Source organism: Callithrix jacchus, chromosome 11, assembly GCF_049354715.1.
Source record: "Callithrix jacchus isolate 240 chromosome 11, calJac240_pri, whole genome shotgun sequence".
NCBI classification, from domain to species: Eukaryota; Metazoa; Chordata; class Mammalia; order Primates; family Cebidae; genus Callithrix; species Callithrix jacchus.
Genome location: NC_133512.1, coordinates 67258598 through 67281358, shown reverse-complemented (window position 1 = coordinate 67281358; position 22761 = coordinate 67258598). Strand labels below are relative to the sequence as shown.

Sequence of the window (22761 nt, the reverse complement as noted above, 5' to 3'; positions counted from 1 at the left end):
ATGGCAACCCCTGCTTCTTTTTTGCTTTCCATTTGCTTGGTAAATGTCCCTCCATCCCTTTATTTTGAGCCTATGTGTGTCTTTGCATGTGAGGTGGATCCCCTGAGTACAGCACACTGATGGTTCTTGACTCTTTATCCAATTTGCCAGTCTGTGTCCTTTAATTAGGGGCGTTTAGCCCACTTACATTTAAGGTTAATATTGTTATGTGTGAGCTTGATCCTTCCATTATGATGCTAGCTGGTTATTTTACCCATTAGTTGATGTAGTTTCTTCATAGCCTCGATGGTCTTTACAATTTGGTATGTTTTTGCAGTGGCTGGTACTGGTTGTTCCTTTTCATGTTTAGTGCTTCTTTCAGAAGCTCTTGTAAGTTAGGCCTGGTGGTGACAAAATCTCTCGGGATTTGCTTGTCTGTAAAGGATTTTATTTCCCCTTCTCTCATGAAGCTTAATTTGTCTAGATATGAAATTCTGGGTTGAAAATTCTTTTCTTAAGAATGAAGATTGGCTCCCACTCTCTTCTGGATTGTAGGGTTTCTGAAGAAAGATCTGCTGTTAGTCTTGTGGGATTCCCTTTGTGGGTAACCCAACTTTTCTCTCTGGCTGTGCTTAATATTTTTTCCTTCGTTTCAGCCTTGGTGAATGCGGCGATTATGTGTCTTGGGGTTGCTCTTTTTGACGAGTATCTTTGGTGTTGTATGTAATTCCTGAATTCGAATGTCAGCCTGTCTTGCTAGGTTGGGGAAGTTCTCCTAGATAATATCCTGAAGTGTATATTCCAACTTGGCTCCATTCTCCCCATCACTTTCAGGTACATTAATCAATTGTAGATTTGGTCTTTTCACATAGTCCCATATTTCTTAAAGGCTTTGGTTGTTCCTTTCCATTCTTTTTTCACTAATCTTGTCTATATACTTTATGTCATTCAGTTGATCTTCAGTCTTGATATCCTTTCTTCCACTTGATTGATTTGGCTATTGATACTTGTGTATGCATCACGAAGTTCTCATGCTGTGTTTTTCAGCTGTATCAGGTCATTTTTGTTCTTCTCTAAACTGTTTTTTCTAGTAAGCAGTTCCTGTAACCTTTTGTGAAGGTTCTGAGCATCCTTGTTGCAATCATTTTTTAATTACCTAATGTTTTAAATCACTCTCTGCTCCAAATACCTAAAGTAGTTTTAGTTTTCTGTACTAAACTTTGTCTGTTGTGTATCTCATGTCCTTCTCTACTTAAAAACTTCAATCCTTACCCACTACTTGTGGAAAGTATCCAAATAATCATCATGATATTAATGGATCTATATAGTGATAAATATCTTATAATTATAGAAGTACCATTTATTTTTCCATACAATTTATTCAGCTTTCCTGAAAATTCATTTCCTGATAATCCAGTATATTTAGCAGCTTACATACATGTTCTTACATTTCTCTCCTATATAACTTGTTTATTAAAATTTTTCTTCTTTCAAATTCTTACTCTCTTTCTCCTCTCTTATGACAAACCTCCTATGATCATCCAATCAGAATGGATCTATTTCTCAGTTAAACTAATCTAGCATTTTTGTTTCTTTAGGATCATGTGAACCTCTTCAACACTATTCAACTTCAACTGGACATTGATGACTATCTTTCCTAATTTGCATCATTGAGTACTGAACCCAATGATATGTCAGTACTCAAAATATATACTAAGTACTGAACCATGGGCCAATCATTGTGCTAGGCACTGGAGTGAAGTATTAAAACACAATCCTTATCTTAATGAACCTTATACCCTACTAGGGTTTAAGTAATCATGAAACAAATCAACCCTAAATATAAAAATGTCAACTGATCAGTTTGATAAAGAGAAGCATGTGTTATACTCCTACTACAGGAAAATTTATCTGGTTTGAGGGTTAAGGAAAGCCATCTATAAAAGTGACACTTGAGGTGATATTTAAAGGATGAGCAGATGTTAAATGTGATGGGAAGGAATACTGGTGACATGGTGTGTCGGTATGTCTGTTGCTAAACCGGCAACTAGTAAGGAAAGGGAGCCCCTGCTCCTTATTACAGGGAGCATTAGTAGCTGAGAGATTCACATGGAGTTTCCCCCTCACTTTACTTAGAAGATGGAGAAAGCACCTTGGGAATAGGGAATTGCCCTCATCAAAGAACACACTTTCCTTTCCATAGGAGCTTACTACACCCATGCCTTTGAGTGTGCCTCTTCTACCCCCCCAGTTTTCTACACACACACACACACACACACACACACAAACACAAAAGAAAGGATGATTGGATTAACTATGAGCAAAATAACAAAATATAATACATTTATTGAATACATACCAGGGCCCAGGCACATTTCTATTTATTTACACCTATGTTGGCATTTAATCTGCACAATCACCCTGTGGAGCATTTTTTTTTAAAAGATACTAAAGCACAGAAAATGCCAAGATTACAAAATGCTGATATAAGCACCACTGAACATTTGCCATGGATTACATAAAACTGTTACAAACACTATTTTTATAGTAATTATTCTCATTTTACTGAGGGACAGGGAAATGGAGTGACTTGTTTGTGGTTACATGCCTAGTGTGGCCAGAATAGCATTTGAACCAGGCTGATTCAATACAGCACTTGTGCTATTAACCACTCCATTGCTTTCTAGGACTGATTCTGACCCTGCTTAGTAAATCCTGCAGGGAGGCTTCTGACCTCCATTTTGGGGGTGTCTCTTTAGAAAGTGGTGCTTAGAACCACATTGTTCACAGCTTTGAATTCTAATCACTAATTCTGGGAAACAAAATATTTGTACTCATCATTCTATTATGTATGAGCCATCATTCAACACATTTCTGGATTTTTCTGTTTTCCAGAGTAATATATGCTGATAAATGCACATTATAGAATATTAAAAATAATTAAAATATGGTTAGGAATATGTGTTTATGAATGTATTATTTTTGATAATTACAGAATTACTAACTTCCATTAATTTGGATTGGTGAGAATGAACTGAACTATAGTAAAAAGATATAGTTATATGTAAATATATATATATTCATCAAGAATGAATGAGTAAATATCACCAACATCATTTTGCTGGCAGGAAGATCAGAGTAATGAACAACGTTTCTATTATAGATGTGCCTTGTAGAAAAATAATCTTGCCACATTCTTATAGATTCCTTTGTCATTTTGTGAAAAATGCAGAAGCAGTGTGGGTTTAAACAGATCCTGAACTGAATTCTAAGAAAGGACTTCCCTAAGGGAACATAAGGGTGTCAGTAACACGTCAAACCCCTATGCAAAATTTGTGCTAATTTGTGTACATTTGTTTTGCTGGGAGAGAGTTCATTCCTTTAACTAAGTTTCTGGAATGGTTCCCCCAAAAAGTTAAGAAATGCTGATGCAACACAGCGAAATACTCATCAACACTAAAGAAATCTAAAGCAATATATTCATTTATAAGAACAGCATTCATAATTTTCTATTAAATAAAAAAATCATAATGTATAAAGATAGACTAGATAGAGCATTAAAATAAGCACTGATTTACACACCTTTGTTATGAATGAAGTCAAGATGGGCCTCAGGCAGACTAATCCTGTGGAACTGATTTCCTGGCAGCTAAAATTTCCCTGTATCAGCAGCTTACTTTTGCTTTTTCCTTTATTCTTATATCTTTTTATTTGAAGTGATTTCAAGTGAGATAAAGTTCTAAGATCTAATTTTTCTTAAGGTTAAATGTTCAGTTTCAGGTCAAATGTTAAATAAAAAATCCTGAAATTTGTTACATACCCCCGCAAATCTAATTTTCAGAAGCTACAACTATTGAAGTCTCATCAAGGTGGAGATATTACAGTAGAATAATCTGATGGATAGTCATCTTCATAGCACAAAATTGATACTTATTCCTTAGGCAATGTTAAGCGTTTCATTTATAATCATACTGTTGGTTTATGAGATTATTTTGTCATCTACTAATTTGTATGAGTGAGGAAAAATAAATTTTTCTTCTTAGAATCAAAAGCAAAAATGTAAAAGTAATATACACATATACATAATACATTGTAATTTTAATACAGGATATAACATTAATGTGAAACTTTGAAGATGACACTCATTAATGAAATTTCAGAAAAATAGACCAATTGGACAATATACCAGAGTAGAGAGAACATATTTGTCTTATTTCTATTTCTGAATAATTTGAATAATATCATACTTGAAATGTCTTTTTGTTTTTTTCCATACAAAGTTTAGGATTTCTTTTCTGTGAAGAATGTCATTGGGATTTTGATAGGAATTGCATTGTATCTGAAGATTGCTTGGGTAGCATAGACATTTTAACAATATTAATTCTTCTAATCCATGAGCATGGGATAGCTTTCCATTTATTAATATCATCTTTAATTTCCTTTATCAATGTTTTATAGTTTTCATTGTAGAGATGCTTCACTTATTTGGTTAAATTTATTCCTAGGTATTTTATTATGTTGTAGCTATTGTAAATGGGATTTCTTACTTGGTTTCTTTTTTAGATATTTTACTGTTGCATATAGAAATACTACTAATTTTTGTATGTTGATTTTGTATTCTGCAACTGTATTGAATTTATTAGTTCTAACAGTCCCTTGGTGGAGTCTGTAGGGTTTTGTATACATATGATCATGTCATCTGCAAACAGGAATACTTTTACTTGCTCCTTTCCAATTTGAATGCCGGTTATTTCTTTCTCTTGCCTAACTGCTCTGTCTAGGAGTTCCAGTACTATCTTAAATAGAAGTGGTGAAGGTAGGCAACCTTGTCTTCTTCCCAATTTTAGAGAAAAAGATTTTAACTTTTCCCTGTTCAGTATGATGTTAACTGCGCGTTTGCTGTATATGGCCTTTATTGTATTGAGATATGTTCCTTCTATATATAATTTGTTAAGGATTTTTACCATGAAGTCATGTTGAATTTTATTGAGTGCTTTTTCTGTGTCTGTGGAGATTATCATATAATGTTTGTACTTCATTCTATTAATGTTATGTAATGCAAATCAATGTTTATCGATTTGCGTATGTTGAGCCATCTTTACATCCCCAGGATAAATCCCTCTTTAACATAATGAATGGTCTTTTTGATGTGCTGTTGAATTCACTTTGCTAGTATTTTGTTGATGTTCATCAGGGATATTGTTTCCTGTAGTTTGCTATTTTTGTTGTGTCCTCGTCTGGTTTTGGTATCAGGGGAACTTATTTTTTACATTGACAGATAAAATTATATATATTTACCATGTACAACATGATGTTTTGAAGTATATATACATTGCAGAATGACTACATTTGGCTAACATATGCATTACCTCACATAGTTATCATTTTTGTAAACACGCATATTTGAATAATATATACATATTTCAAAATAAAATCTAAGATGTGTTTTTTAGCAAAACTTATTTCTACCAAAAGCATTTCAATTATTATCATTTAAACATTTTTTTGAGGGGGATAAAAAGGTCTCAAACTTAAATGCTGAAAGCAATGAGACTATTTTATTCTATAACTTTCTTTCTTTTTAAAGACACCAGACTGATGTGTTTTATTTTTTTAAAAAAACCTTTAATCAAAAAGTCTGATTAAATTCAATATTAACTCAAACTCTTAAAATTTTTCTGGAAAAGTCAGCAGGGTACAACACAGAAAAGCAGGCAGCTGCTGACAATTCTTTGGTGGAAAAATAAGTTGTGTACTTACCCAAGCTGCCCAAATGATTATCAAGCCAAGTTTGTTTTTCAAAAATAGGTTTTATGATATATCAAAGAAACTATGGAATACAAAAATTTACCAATGAAGTTGAAGTATATAGCAAAAGCCAAATATGACAATACACATGAATAATGTACAAAATAAGCCTGTAAATGCTAGAAAACTAAAATGAGGAGAACTTACTGAAGGGTAACATACATAAAATAAGGCCTAATAGCAAGGAACAATTCTAAACATTTTCCCAATGACTGACTAAGCTTCAAAATGACAGCATTGGTAAATGATTAACATAGTTTTTCTTTTTTTCCAAGCCAATTCAGTCCTACTTAGATAAATCTGGTTACCAATCAATCCGTATATAAATTAGAGTAATGTTTTTCTACTCATTATTATCATTTTTTATTTTCACCTTTTCCTTAATTTTCTCTAGCAACATTTTTCCTTTGGTTTAATCAGTTGAACTCAAAAGGTTTAGTACATAAAATGAGTATCAACTCTGATGGGAATAGCACTTGGGAAATGCAGTTCTAGAAAAGGCAAATGTTTAACCGAGGTGCTAGACAAAGTTAAGCGTCCACTCTCAATATGACAATGTCTCCCATGTTCATCAATAGGTTAATGGCTGCCCTTGTCTAGATCACATGACCCTGCATGATATTGGAATGCTCCCTGGTGAGCTACTACAGAGCTATGTGCACAAACACCTACCCATTTAAGCTTTCAACAAATACAAAGCATCGTTTTAAACCATTTCAGTAGAATAAATTTTAAAAATTGCATTTCTATTGCCTGCTTTGCCTCTTGATCTGGCTTGGAGTTCTGCTTGTGACATAGAAGACACAACAAATTAGTGACTACTCCAAGCTCTTTAGACTTTAGCGCTTCCTGTTCTTCAAGCCTCAGCGCCCTCCCTTTTTTTTTTTTTTTTGCATCGTCGCTGCTACTGGGCCAACACCTCCAGGAACTGGAGTGATATAACCAGCTTTTTGTCTTACTCCTTCAAAATCCTCATCTCCAACCAATTAGGTTTGACAGTTATGGGACTGTGAACTCTATTTATTCCCAGATCAATGAGTGCTGCTCCTTCCTTGATGATATCTACTGTGATCAGATTTGGAATGCTGGCAGCAGATATTAGAATATCTGCAAGAATAGTATGTTTCTTCAGTGGCTCGTTGGGAGTATATTGATGAGATATTGTAACAGTGGCATCACCCTCGGGACCTTCATGGACCCGCTCTGTGTGCAGTAATATTGCAATGTGCATTCCAACATTTTTTGACCTTCCAGCCACAACCACATTCTTCCCTAGGGTAGGAATGCCAGTTCACTTAATTATTTCCCATGGGGTAGCCCATAACATGGAATACTGGTCCAAACATATTCGCCCTACATTAACGACGGGGAAGCCGTCAACATCCTTGTCTGGAGAAACAGCATTGCAGATCTTTCTCTTATTAATATGCTCTGGAAGAGGCAGCTGAACAAGGAGGCCATCTACATTATCATTATTATTCAGTTTATTGAGTAAACTCAACAATTCTTCCTCTGAAATTGAAGCTGGTTTCACAATTGTCTCACTGTTGATTCCCACTTCTTCAGCTGCCCTGGTTTTGTTGAGGATATAGGAGTGACTTGCAAAATTCTCGCTGACCCGGATCACGCTCAGGTGTGGTCATCTGTTACAGGAATTACATCCACTCTCTCACCTCCTGCCAGACTTCCTGCTTGATCCGCTGGGCCAGTTTCCTTCCAGAAATGACTACAGTGAGGTGGAAGGGGTGCAGGCGGAGGGAGCAGTTACGTGCAGGCTGCAGCAGGGCAGCCAACGCGGGCTTGAGGAAGTGGCAGCCAGAGCCTGCCCTGATGATCCTGCCTGGAGGGCTATTCTGTAATTTTCTGTCAGACCTTCAAAGTATTTTTATTATCTTCCTCATCTTTTAGTAGTTATGAATATTTTCTTGATCATTACTGATTTTTATTTCCTATATTGTGGTGGAAATTTTTATTCTTATATATGGATTTTTGCATTTTCAGGTTAAAATCTTATATGGTGAATTCTCATTTTTTTTCCCCCAGAGTTAAACAAAAAGGGGAAAGATCAGTCTATAATAGAATGATGTAGTGAAACCTTAACAGAAAAATATCTGGCAATAGAAGCAGAGAGGTGCCTCCCTGAGAGCTACAGGTTATGTTTTCTCTCCAAGCTATCTATTCTCCGTCACTAATGAAGTCGAAAAATAACTTTTTTTTTTTTTTGAGACGGAGTTTCGCTCTTGTTACCCAGGCTGGAGTGCGATGGCGCGATCTCGGCTCACCACAACCTCCGCCTCCTGGGTTCAGGCAATTCTCCTGCCTCAGCCTCCTGAGTAGCTGGGATTACAGGCACGCGCCACCATGCCCAGCTAATTTTTTGTATTTTTAGTAGAGACGGGGTTTCACCATGTTGACCAGGATGATCTCAATCTCTTGACCTCATGATCCACCTGCCTCGGCCTCCCAAAGTGCTGGGATTACAGCCGTGAGCCACTGCGCCCGGCCGAAAAACTTTTCTAAAGTGCTTGCTATATTTTTCAAATCAAATTATGTATACATATGATATACAGATACAGTTTTTTATTTAATAGTTCCTTGCTATTGGAATATTGACTCCATGGATAATTTAAGGTGTGCATTAAGATCTTAAATAGTTCTGTCTCCTTTTTCTCAGATTCATTCTCTTATTGTGAAATTAGGAAAACTGGGCTTTCAGGACTCTCCCATCTCCATTCATCTATCTACTTAAAAATTTTAATTCAATAATATTTTTAGTATTATTTATTCATGAATTTATTTATTTAACAAATATTTCTTACTTTCTCCTGCCTGATACTATGCTTATTTCTGGGGAGACAATAAGGAGAAACAAGGAATACCTGCCTTCATGGAACTTAAAACCTATATAGGGAGACAGATACTGTGATTATCACTTAACAATTATAACCCCTGTTACATTGTGATTAATGGTAGAAACAGAGGTGTTTGGTAGTTTGGTTGAGGAATCTGAGGTAGAATTCAGATGAATGGAGGTTAGTAAGGGAAAGAGAAAAGAAAAGCATGTAAAAAGCTGTGTGGTGGAAAGGTTGGAGGTATGAAGACAGCAAGGCTGAAACAGACGTGTGGCACACCATGAGGACAAAAAGGTTTGAAGACTTCAAGCCAGACAGGGCCTTACTAGCTACATTGTTTTTCAGTTTGTCCAACTGTTTTCCTGATCCCCCATATAATAATGGAAAAACACTGAAGCATTCAGCAATGTAGAAACATTGCTTGACTTGTATTTTGAGGAGATCATCTACCTGCATTTTTGAGAATATTGGAGAGACACCAAAGGGTTTATGGGAGAAGTTAAAAATCTGTTGCACTAATTCGTGGGAGACGGGATGGTATTATGGATCAGGGTACTATGATGGAGAAACAAAGAAATGATTGGAATCAAGAGGCTAGTATTAGTAGGGAAAATTGACTATGTTGGTGAATTGGAAAGGGTAGAGAGAGAAAAAAATGGTCAAAGATAACTGCTACTTAGATGGACAGTTAGGCATGTTAAAATGTGTTACACTTAAAGGGGGGATACAATTGTCATCAGGTTGGTTTTTAAAATAAAATGTACCTAAGTGTTATCAGCAATCCAAGAGGAGATACCAAGTTGGCAGTTGGATGTTCGGGTCTTGAATTAGAAATATAAATTTCTGAGATATGTGCATATAGAAGAAAATGAATCATTATGTGTTAAATGAGATTGATTAAAGGAAAAAATATACAATGAGAAGTCCCAGGAGTTACCCTTGATTAACTCCAATATTAAATGGCCAAATTTAAGCACAAATCCATGTTTTATTTGGCCCATAAAAGAAATGTTCTTGAAGGAATTGGTTGGTAGCATTTACATAATGGGAGATTACACATAAAATTCCATGTTCCTAGCTTCTCTTGAAAACCAGAAGCTATGACCATATTGATGTAGTATTCTAACTGAACCACAGGTGGCCACAGTGGAGCAGCAGCTTACCCTCCCTCAGACGGATGCAGCGTGCATTTTGCAGTTGTTCACAATCTCCACCACTCCCTACTCTCCATCACCTCTCTGGGTGGGCTGCCATTTGTTGTCATAACTTGTGTTGGAGTTTTCCAAAAGCCTAATGCCATTACCTGTCTGGCCCCTTGCATGTATTCAAATTTGTGGACTTTAAATTCTTCTAAAGTCTAATGGGCAATAAATGCCTACCTATAAGCACACACTTATTGTATGCTGTGATAAGAACTCAAGTAGACACTTGAAAGTTCATGGGTAACAGAGGAGAAAGTCAATTGCTCTGGCTGGAAAAATACCTGGCCCTGAATGATGACTTTTTGTTGTTGGTTTTATTTTGCTTTGTTTTAAAAGAGAAATGGGAATAAAATCCTGAGAAAATAGAATTTTATAAAGTCACAGATGTTTCCTAGGAGTCAATTAGAAATTTGACATATGGGAGAGGACAGAGAAAATTTGGGAAGAAGGTCAAGATGGATTCTGAAAGATATTTTATGACAGAACGAAACACAAATTCCATCCTTTCAGCACAAGTGAAGTGACTCTCTTATGGGTAATCTTTGCTCTGTTATATCTGTTTACAAGATAAGAATGCATCTTATCTGTTTACAGGGCTAAGAATATTTTTAATCATTTTATACAGCCACTCACCTACTTTGTGTTGTGTGTTAAAGACAAACTTACTTCAGTTCAGATACCAGTCACTTGTTCTGTGCTTTTCATATTGATTCTTAGAAACAGACTATTCCTTTGGAAAAGAACTTTTGTTAATCTAAAGGCCATTTAGTCATTCATACCAGTAAACTTCCTTCTCCAGTTTAACTTCCAAGTTTACAATTTTTTAGCCTCTAGAAATCAAATCTTTTCTATTTATCCAAGCCTCTACTCAAATAATTCAGAGAAATATTAAATAATAATTATTTAACAATTAAGATATTTAATATTTGTAAAATAATAAATAATGTATTTCTGTGAGATCATATTTATCCTTCTAATTAACAAACTAAAATTCTAAGTTATTCAAAAACATTAGGCCCATAAACACATATCATTACCTATTTTATTAAGATAAACTAATTTTGGCTTCTAAAAATAAGATGTAGGCATTGATAGAATTGGAAAATAAAATGTAATAGCACAAGGGCAAATGCCAGTTTTTGAATTATATATAGTGATGATTCATGGGCATAACCATAAATCTTAAATAATGGAGCACATTTATCTTGAGGGAGTGTCACAAGCATATGGAACCTTCAGGTGGTATAATGACTAATGACTATTCTAAGCCAAAGTGAAATCCCAGCTTAATACCTAGGTTCACGTATGTGTGTACATGATAAAAACTGTATCATTGGAGATTTTTGGTTTACTTTGTTTTTACTATTATTATTTTTTTACCTAATTTGTGAGCTTCTGAAGAGAAAACTAGTGCTGAGTAAATCAGGTATCTAGTGATCCATTTATTTAAAAGATACATTTTTTTCCCAAAAGAAAGTGACCATGTTCCAAATGATAAGCCTATGTATATATGCCTCTGTATATGTGTGTGTTAATATACAGACAATATACCTAGTAGTCTCTAGTGCTATTGTGGACATTTTAACCAGGTTTTTTGTGGTAGTTTATTTTTAATATACAGAGGAGTTTTTTTGTTGTTTGTTTTGTTTTTTAAGGAATGCTTAACAAAATGAAGCTGGCTGGATAAATCGAGAAAAGGACACGGGAAGATATAATCTGACACAGTATCTCCAGATTTGAGCTGGATGGCTAAGAGTTATTTCAGATATCAAATATAGAGGGTTAGACCTAATATGGAAATGCTGTTAATGAATTTTGAGGAAAAGAACTAATTTAAATCCTTCTGTCTCTGTAGTGCTCTTCAGAGAGCCCACAATTGAAAGCTGATGGAGTATTTTTCCTTCAGGAAGTTGGCTATAGGGTATATATTGACTGCCTGAAACAACAGTGCTCAAACCAGAGGGAAATGAAAAAAATCCCTGCCCAGAAGCAAGAGAGAACCACAATGTGTGAAGATCCCTGCTGTGCTTTTCTGTTCTCTGTAAAACTGAATGATAGAAAGCCGCCTGGTTTTTGTTTCATCAACTCCACTGGATCCCTCTTGCACAAAACTTTCAATATCAGGACAGACTTGGGGGACTTCACTTCTAACAATTCCTTCAGGATCACTCTTCTTGCTAAACCAGTCAGGTTATTTTTAGGTCTTAAGAGCAAGGGTTCCAGGTGAGGAATAAAACAGACTGAAGGGTGAGACTGTGGGGAGATTTCAAATTCAGCCACTGAAATCCCACTAAATACAGGCAATTATGTACAACCCCTCCTATATTTAATTCATTTTAAATATAGTTTTATGCATTTTGCTTAAAAATAGAATAAATCTTCTAGAGTAGTTTTGTATGCAGAAAAAGAAAGGGGACAAATTTAGAAAACAATGACCCTCCCTAACAAAAAAAAAAAAGCCGAGATATTATAGTGGGTTGTAAGCCTCATATCTATCAGATTTAATTTTTTCTCTTAAGAGAAAGTCAGACAATTCTGACAGCCTAAGCCTAGATTATCTTTGGCCTTAGACCATTTTCTTCTATGTGTCTGCAATTTGATTCTTGTTGATTTCTCCCAGGGATTTTTTTCCAGATGAATAATTAATTAGAGTCCATGTCAATTTTCCATGGTCATTGAATACTGTCAAAATCTTCCTAGAATAAAACTTGTGATTTGTAAAATGTGAATTGTTACATATTCTACTTTCCTTGCAATTTGAAGGTTGTCTACATCCATGTGAGATTTGTCGTTAAAAACTCAATTAGTTGTCTAAGTATAATCCCTGATACACTTTCCTTGTTAAAATCTCCCTTTTGTCACTTCAGGACCTCAGGAAACTTTGATTGTAGCTTGAACAGTTTGGATTTTATTGTTTTACTATGATTCAGTGACCATTTAGCACCCGTGATACATTAGATTGTAAGAATACGTAGCTATTGTCTGCTTTTATAAAATTTAAAATTTTTATTCGATGGATACAGTCTAGGATTTTTTTTTTTTTTACTAGAAAATAGTGATATAGTTTGGCTATATGTCTCCACCCAAATCTTATCCTGAATTGTAATCCCCAGGAGTTGAGGGAGGAACCTGATGGGAGGTGATTGGATTATGGGGGCAGTTTCCCCCACTCTATTCTTGTGATGGTTCTCACAAGATCTGATGGTTTTATCAGTGTTTGGCAAGTTCTTCCTCTACTCTTCTCTCTGTCTTTCCTGCTGCCTTGTGAAGGTGTCTGCTTTCCCTTCAGGCATGATTGTGAATTTCCTGAGGCCTTTCCTGCCATGTGGTCAACTAAACCTCTTTCCTTTACAAATTACCCAGTCTTGGGTATTTCTGTATAGCAATATAAGAACAGACTAATACAAATAGCATGTAAATAAATAATTGTAAAATTAATGAAATCAAATAATTAGAAAATGGAGATACAAAACCCACATAATTCTTGTTCTAAAATACAAAGGATGAATCTATACCTTTCCGTACTCTTAACAAATTTTTATCATTTGTACATTAAAAATAATTGTATATGCCCAAAGGATTATAAATCATTCTATTAAAAGGACACATGTTCATTGCAGCACTGTTTACAATAGCAAAGACCTGGAACCAACCCAAATGCCCATCGATGATAGACTGGACAAGGAAAATGTGGCACATATACACCATGGAATACTATGCAGCCATAAGAAACGATGAGTTCATGTCCTTTGTAGGAACATGGATGAATCTGGAAACCATCATTCTCAGCAAACTGACACAAGACCAGAAAATCAAACACCACATGTTCTCACTTATAGGTAGGTGTTGAACATTGAGAACACATGGACACTGGGAGGGGAGCATCACACACTGGGGTCTGTTGGGGGAGGTTCGAAGGAGGGACGGTGGGGTGGGGGTGGGGAGGTCGGGGTGGGATAACATGGGGAGAAATGCCAGATGTGGGTGATGGGGGGATGGAGGCAGCAAACCACATTGCCAATGTATACCTATGAAACAATCCTGCATGATCTGCACACGTACTCCAGAATCTAAAGTACAATTAAAAAAAAATTAATTGCTAACATATTCTATAAATTTTACAAAAGTTTTCTTCCTCTAAGAAACTTTTTAAAATGTCTCATTTTTTCAATTATTATCTTTTATTTTGACTTATAATGTGTTTAAGGTTTTTAAATTCTTCCTTAGATAAGAAACTGAAATCAATTTCATTAAGGGTTCAATCAGTTTGAATACAAAATTTTCTGTAATTCATTTCATCCTTATCTCACAATTTTTTCCACTCTCATTTCATTGAAAAACTGTATAATATTACTGACTTGGGTTGAGTTAGCTCAACAAAATATATAAAAATTCTTATATCTTTTAATTTCTTATATATATTATATATTCTTATATTTATTATATTTGGTTTTTCTTATATTGTTCCGTTTATTTCTCAAATGTATTAATACAGATGACAGTCATGACACTAGACAAAATGTTGTAACATTTACTTGGAATTCAAAATCTTTTACTCCCTATTCTCTTTTCCATTTTTCCTAAACTGTAACATCTATTTCTCATTTTCCCCACTAATAAACATTGGAGACAGATTTACTATGCTTTTGTCCTAAATTCTGTATATATGCTACTTCTTCTCCACCACTTCCTGCTCTTTTTCTTATCATGTTTTCATCTGAGATAGCCTTTCCTTTCCTCAATATAATCCATTAAGTTTTCCATATGTCATCAACCTGAGGAAATAGCTCTATATCTAAAATGTAATAGCAACTATTCGGTAAGTAAGTTAATTTGATCATTCTTTGATTCAACGAGATTTCTTGAGCACCTATTATGTGTCAGACACTTTTCTAAATACTGCAAATACAACAATGAATAAATAGAAACACATCCACGTCTTGAGCTAGTTGCAGTGGCTCATGCCCTGTAATCCCAGCACTTTGGGAGGCAGAGGGAGGTGGATCACTTGACGTCAGAAGTTCAAGACCAGCCTGGCCAACATGGTGAAACACCATCTCTACTAAAAATAGAAAAGTTATCCAGGCATTATGGTGCACACCTGCTGTCCCAGCTGCTTGGGAGGCTGAGGCAGGAGAATTGCTTGAACCTGGGAGGTGGAGATTGCAGTGAAATGAGATTGCACCACTGCACTCCAGCTTGGGTGACAAAGTCAGACTGTCTCAAAAAAAAAAAAAAAAAGAAAAGAAAGGAAAGAAAATGAAACATATTGTAATGAGCGAGGCATATCATAAAACAGACACATAAATATGTAATTGAAAATAAATAATAGAAATAAAATAGATGAAGGTGATAGAAAGTGAGCTTTAGTAGTTGGTGGGGGGAGTTGCTCTTAGTGTCTTTTTTTCCTCTAGTTTTCTGTCAAATTCTACCTTCCTAAATGCATGATTATTTTGGATTGGATGCCAGATTACTTATGAAGAGTTGCATAAATAATTTGAGGCTGTGATTATAATCCTGGTGATGGCTAGCTTGTTTTGTTTTCATTCCTCTATTACTGAAAGACTAGGAGGCTTTTGGGTTCTAGAAAAAAAGTCTCAATAAGTCTTGAACTTCAATTTTTCCTCTCCAGCCTTGTGAGGCAGCCAAGATTTCTGCTCAGTGGCTCAGCCTCCAGCTACCACTCGTGGAGTTAGTTGCCATGTGATGTGTGCCATTTTTGGAAGTGGAATGAGCAGTGGATGAGGGGAGCCTTTAAATAGGTAGGTCAGAAAAGGCCTCTGACCTGTGCCTGCTATACTAATACCGCTTGTTAATTTTTAAGCAAAGACAGTGATCCATGGGATCCTGCTGGGAGCTGTGGCTTTCTTGAAGGATTCATGCTTCTTCGGCAAAGTCTTGATCATTAAGAGGATGGTCATCTCACCCTGGCAGCATGGACTCTGTGGTCTGCTCAGGCTTCTTGGTTAGAGGTTATATGCAGGAACTCCCATTGCATTTTGGGTTTCCCTCATTATCTGGTGTACCTATTCCTAGTTGGAACCTATGTAAGGGGAGGTGAAAACAAACTTTCTCCTTTACCCTGGTGTTTCCTTCCTCTTCCCACAGTTTCCCAGAGTGGAAGAGACAGACATTACTCTTCCTGAAAGAATTTCCTCTATCATGAAGCAGTTGGCTCTGTACCTGAGGTATTGGGAGAGGACTTTGGAGAAATCCTCAGTGCTGGATCTTCTGATTTCTTTAGTAAACCACCTTATTAAAAAGCCAGGTAGACTACTATCTTGGAAAAGAAGATAGTTTTTTTCTTTTTCTTTTCCTTTATCTTTCTTTTCTTCTTCTTCTTTTGTTTTGTTTTGTTTTGTTTGAGACGGAGTCTTGCTCTGTCACCTAGGCTGGAATGCAGTGGCATGATCTTGGCTCACTGCAACCTCTACCTCCCGGGTTCAAGTGATTCTCCTGCCTCAGCCTCTTGAGTAGCTGAGATTACAGGGGCCTGCCACTGCACCCGGCTAATTTTTGTATATTTTGTAGAGATGAGGTTTCACCATATTGGCCAGGCCAGTCTCGAACTCCTGACCTCAAGTGATCCACCTGCCTTGGCCTCCCAATGTGCTGGGATTACAGGTATGAGGCACCCTGCCTAGCCAGAAGATACATTTTTACCCATTCCCTCCAGCCCCTTTGCTCTTGAGTGACAGTCCTTCAGGCCTGGCTTTAGAAATGTGAGACCACAAATAAAACCGTTTTGAATGAAGGAAATTAAAACACATCAGTTTATCCTTTACATATTAATCCTGACAAACTAGAGAAGTGTTCCTGCTGAATAATATCCTCTTAAATGTGACTCCTTAGGCTTGAGCTGATTGTGACATTTCTACTCAGGAAATTGTTTCATCACTTAAATCCCAATAACCTATATGAGAATCTTGTTTCAGCACCACCAATGGTTAGTCAGAATGCAACAGTTTAAAATGAGTCATCATCTATTAAGTATTCTACATAGAATGTTTATTATAACATTTGCTTTTTTGAAAAATTTGATCCAAAATATTTTGTCTACCCCAGCAAGTATACCTTGCCACATTGGGAATAGGTGTCTTTTACTGATTGGTTTTGTTTCTTAGATTTGCACAACCCCTAGTACTAGGTAACTGGGCAAAGAAAATACCACATATTTTCTGCAGATTTTAATTACAACAACGTTTATCCACTCTAGTGCAATATTAATCCCTCCATCATCAAGTATTTATTGAGTTTAAACTCACGTAACTGCAAATGAGGGGATAATAAAGCATACACAGACATGAGCATGGAATAGACTACCAGTAAAGGCACATTTGGAAAACTGGGCAGTGAGACTTGGGGGCTAATTGTGCTGGGTAATAAGAGTCATAAAGTTCAATGACTTCTGGGAAAGAGGCACTCTTCCATGTTACATTAAGTACATGGGCTTTGGAAAGAGACTGCTGGGCTCAAATGCCATCTCTGTCATTTACTGCTTATGTGACTTTGGGCAACACAAAAGATCCACTGTTACCCTAGAGATGCTGTCATAGTGGATAATGTCCTTGTAAATGTGACTCCTTAGGATTGATCTGATTATGCATCTGCACTCAGGAGATTTTTCTCACCAATTAAATCTTAATAACTTCTGTGAAAATCTAGCTCCAGTGTAGACTTTTATTTCTTTAATTTCTCTACATCCTCCAGCTCTCTAACTTATAAAATGGAGATAATGATAATGCTTTCCTTATTGGGTTGTTAGAAAGATGAAATGAATCAATGTCTGCAAAGCATTTAGAACAGTGCCTGAAACATATTACATACTATATAAATACAAATCAATGTATTCCCAGGAGCTGCTATTTTTCTATTAAAACCCCAGTGTTGTATAAAACACTTCTTAATTCCACAGCAGACAAAGCACAAGTGTTTGCAGAGCTAAAAAACAATGTACAGAATACATACAATTTCTTTGATACTAAACAGCTATAGAAAGTGTATGGTCCATATTGAAGAAATGCAAGCTTCCTTAAATTCTGGCAGTGCAGATATGCATAGCTGCATATAGAACAGACAAAAATTCTGTATAAACAGTCCAGGCTGCAAGCAATTGTCTCTCCAGCTGACAGTAAATGCCATGGCATAAAAAGCAAGTATTCTTATATAGACAGAGCAGAATATAATCCTTCTGGGACTAAGAAGAGGCCAGTAGGTAATGCAGAGCTAAAAGATGAAAGAAGATTGAAATCTGAGTAGGAATATCATGAAGGGCTATGTGTTTTCACTGAATCCTCAGTACAAACCTTTCACAAATTAATACTATAACCATACTATGATATATTTCTGGTTTGCTTCATGTATATAGACACACATAATACACACACAGACACACACACACACAATGTTTATATTAACTGCTTAAATGATGAAGTGTTTTTCATCTTATAGAGATTTTTAGTCACTTTAACAAATTCCTTTTTGATAACTAACATTCAAGAGCAACTTCATATACATAATGTTATAGATAGGGGCCTGAATTAGGAGAACCCTAAAATATGCTCCACATACACTTTATAAAATGATGCCTTAATAACAACATTCCTCATAACACTACAAATGTTCATAGAAATTTTAATGAATTGTGGGGAGTTTGTAAAAAGGAGTATACAGTGTTATTTGCACAGTTTTAATACTAAATTTATTGCTCTAAAATAAAATTGCAAAAATGATTTTTTTCTTGAGGATCTATTTATTTTAAATTTGATTATATTTATTAAACGATTATAAGTTGCTATGATTAAATCTTCAAACCCCTTAACAGTGGATACACAAAAATGACTGTAAAACTCATTATTAAGTATATGTATATACCCCTTCTTTAAAAACCAGCACAATGGGCTTATTACATTTCTTACTTTTTCCAGTACTGTTTTTTTATTTTTCTGGTATAATTGCCACTCTTATTTTGAAAACCTCTTAGGGATTCAGTGACATCATCTTGATTTCCTCTGATGATTTCAGTAATGCATACAGAACCCCACCACACAAATAATACTTTCTCAGACCCTCTGAGGTTGCAGAGACTTAGTACAAGATCAATAGATTCTTTTTGGAATGACAAGAATTAGTTTCTCATGATGATTGCACAATTTTTGAACATACTGAAAACCATTGAAATGGTTTACTTTAAATCGTATTCTTTAAATTGGCGAATTATATCTTAATAGAACTATGAAAAAAGAACCAATCAATTTTTGGTTGCATCTCCCAAGGGGATTCAAAATCTAGGCACTAATCATCATGTATCTTCCTTTTACTAGCCAAATTTTGGCTAGTTCGGTCAATATGGAATGTTAAGTCCCCACCTTCATCTATTTTATAATTTTGAGCCTCAAAAATCACCAATATGATTTTTTGAAAGTTTTATTTGGCCAGTGTATGGCAGGTACTTATAACTCCTTAGGGGATTTTAATTCATAGGATCATCAAAGGTTTGACTTTCTGGGATATCTGGAAGGAATCTGAGTAGATGGGCTCTAAGGAGTACCTGTGGAACAGGGTACACAACCCCCAAGCTATGAACTTGTACCCGTTTGTGGCCTGTTAGGAATTTTACAAACTCTCCCCAATACATTAAAATGTCTATGAACATTTGTAGTTGCATGAGGAACATTGTCATTAGGGCATCATTTTATAAAGTATATGTGGAACATGTTTTAGGGTTCTCCTAATTCATATTCAGTAATGCACAGCAGAAGGTGAGTGGTGGCTGAGGAAGAGAAGCTTCATCAGTATTTACAGCCACTCCTCATGGCTTGCATTACCGCCTGAGCTCCACCTCCCATCAGATCATCAGCAGCATTAGATTCTTAGAGCAGCTCAAACCCTACTGTGAACGCTGTGCATTCGAGGGATCTAGGTGGTGCACTCCTTATGAGAATCTATTGCGTAATGATCTGTCATTGTCTCCCATCACCTCCAGATGGGACTGTCAAGTTGCAGAAAAACAAGCTCAGGGCTTCCACTGATTCTACATTATGGTGAGTTGTATAATTATTTCATTGTATGTTATATTGTAATAAAAATACAAATAAAGTGCAGAATAAATGCAATGCACTTGAATCATCCTGAAACTATCCCCCACCCCAACCCCAATCCGTGAAAAAATTATCTTCCCAGGAAACTGGTTCCTGGTGCCAAAAATGTTGGGGTCCGCTGCTGTAGAATGTTTGGTAGCATAGTGGTCAAGTGTGCTCTCCCTAAAGCCAAACTACCTAGAGTTAAATCCCAGCTGTGCATCCTGTTAATTCTGTGATCTTCAGCACATTATACAACCTGTGTCTCAGTTTTCACCTGTGAGACGAGGATAATAATAATAATATCTAACTCACTCACGTAGTTATTAGAAGGATTGAATGCATTAGCATGCATAAAGCATGAGGACATAGTAATTTGCTACTACTATGGTATTTGTAAGAACTTTATTATGACTAATGATCATTATTTATTAATATACAATACCTTTCTACCCATCATCACTTTCTTGACTCTCCTTATAGCTGGTTATTTTTGTGATCACTGGTATTGGTTCTTCTCGTTTTTGATGTAGTGACTATTTCCCCTGCACTATTTGATTTATTCATATTTCTTTATATTTAGGCTTGTATTAAACAGATTGAAACATATATATACATATACATAATATATTATATTATATATAATGTAATAGATATATTTCTAAAACTGACATATAGGCTGAGTGCTGTGGCTCACGCCAGTAATCCCAGCACTTTGGGATGCCGAGGCAAGTGGATCATGAGGTCAGGAGATCGAAACCAACCTGGCCAACATGGTGAAACCCCATCTGTACTAAAATACAAAAAATTAGCTGGGTACGGTGGCACGTGCCCGTAGTCCCAGCTACTCTGGAGACTGATGCAGAGGAATCGCTTGAACCTAGGTGGCAGAGGTTACAGTGAGCTGAGATTGCGCCACTGCACTCCAGCTTGGTGCCAAAGACAAAGCAAGACTCCATCTAAAAAAAAAACAAAAAACAAAAGCAAACAAACAAACAAACAAAAAAACCCTGAAATATAAAAGCACTATACCTATAAATATGAATGGTCTGCTAAACTACATATTATAATGAATGAAAAAACTAGTCATATCCTAACATATTTACCTTAATTTTGTTTGCCCATTCTGTTTCCACAAACTTTATAACTTATCTTTTGAATATTGTATGCCCATATATTTTGTAGACTCGATATGTACCAGTTGTCATCTTCATCATTATGTTCAGCATTATCATTAGTATTATTTTATTGCTCTGATGATCAAATTTTATTATTAGATGCTAGTTTAATTGGATACTGATTTCTTTTAGCATTGCCCCTGAGCTTTTTAAAGTGTCTTCAAGATAATGACCAGTGCCATTCTGATTGCTTCTGCCCTGGTACATCAAATCAGTCATCTTTCAAGAAGCACTGATTGTTTATAGTGGTGAGAAGAAAATTAGAGCCAAAAGTGGGCACTAGAAATACACATGTAGATTTGGGGTTAGAAGTATATAAAAGAGAATGATACAGCTCTTTTGTCACTTCTAGTCATAACACAACTGAGACATAAGTTCCATGAGGTCATAACTTATCTGTATGGCTACATTCATAGTGTTCATATTGCTCATTCCATGTATTTCCAACTTAATATGTTACATTGCTATCCCATGCTTTATTACATAATTGTATCTACCAGCAAAACATTTTTCTGCTTTGATAACAAAATCACATTTTGAATTATATTTTTAAAAATGAGATCCCTTAGGATAGTTACCACATAAGAAGCAGAAGTTACATGTTTGACCATTAGCTTACTAGTGATATGAATTTTATCATTGATCTAGTTTCAGTTTTAGGAATTTAAGAAGCATAAAGTACAGAAAATTTTTTTCTAACTAATGAATGTCTTATTAATATAAAAAGCAGTAAAACTGTGTTAGATTTTTTACCTTTTATTCACAAGCTCAGAAGTCTCACGTTATGATTTCAAACACCTATTATCCCTTATTAAAGCAGTCAATAAATATTTGTTGATAAATAAACAGTGTAAGATACCATACATTGATGTATACAGATACTAATACATTTAATCTCACTGACTTAAATTATTAAACAGCACAGCAATGTGGACCATTGGAAAAGAGGGTCCCAGTCAAATGGTTTGAAACTTTTTTCAACTCTTAATAAGCTTGTCATCTTTATAGGTATCTACAAACAAACCAACATTACAAATTGACAGATTTTGATATTAACTACAAACTTTGAAATGATAACTATAGCTCAGGCTCTATGAAGAATAATCTACATCAATGTTGCGTTTTGACTCGGTGTAGTAGTTCACGCCTGTAATCCCAGCACTTTGGGAAGCCAAGGTCAGGGGATGGCTTGAAGCCAGAAGTTGAAAACCAGCTGGGGCAATGTGGCGAGACCCTGTCTCAACAAAGAATAAAATAAAATATTAGCTGGGCATGGTGCCATGTGCCTATGGTCTCAGCTACTTGCAAAGCTGAGACAGAAGGATTTCTTGAGCCCGAGAGTCTGAAGCTACAGTAGCCTATGATAACCCCACTGAACTTAAACCTGGTCAACAGAATAAGAGGCGATATTGTTAAATGATAGCATCTAATTGTTGTTATCATTTTAAAGAAATTACATAAATTCAGAGTAAATCTAACTTTTAAAATGTTTCCTCTGCAGAAATGTGCTTTTATACTATTTCTAAAGAAAAATTGATTTGGTAAGATTATTCTCACTATATATATAGACATAAATATACAGAAATCTTTCTTAGTATACCAGTTTGGCAACAAATAATTTGTGAATTACAAATCAGAAGTAGAAACCTGGGATCAAACAGGT

The 22761-nt window shown here is 35.6% G+C and overlaps 1 pseudogene; it reads right to left on the bottom strand.

Annotated features, from left to right (window-relative positions):
- Nucleotides 1-6471: 6471 nt before the first annotated feature.
- LOC108587735 (bifunctional methylenetetrahydrofolate dehydrogenase/cyclohydrolase, mitochondrial pseudogene) lies at nucleotides 6472-9095 on the bottom strand (annotated as a pseudogene).
- Nucleotides 9096-22761: the final 13666 nt, after the last annotated feature.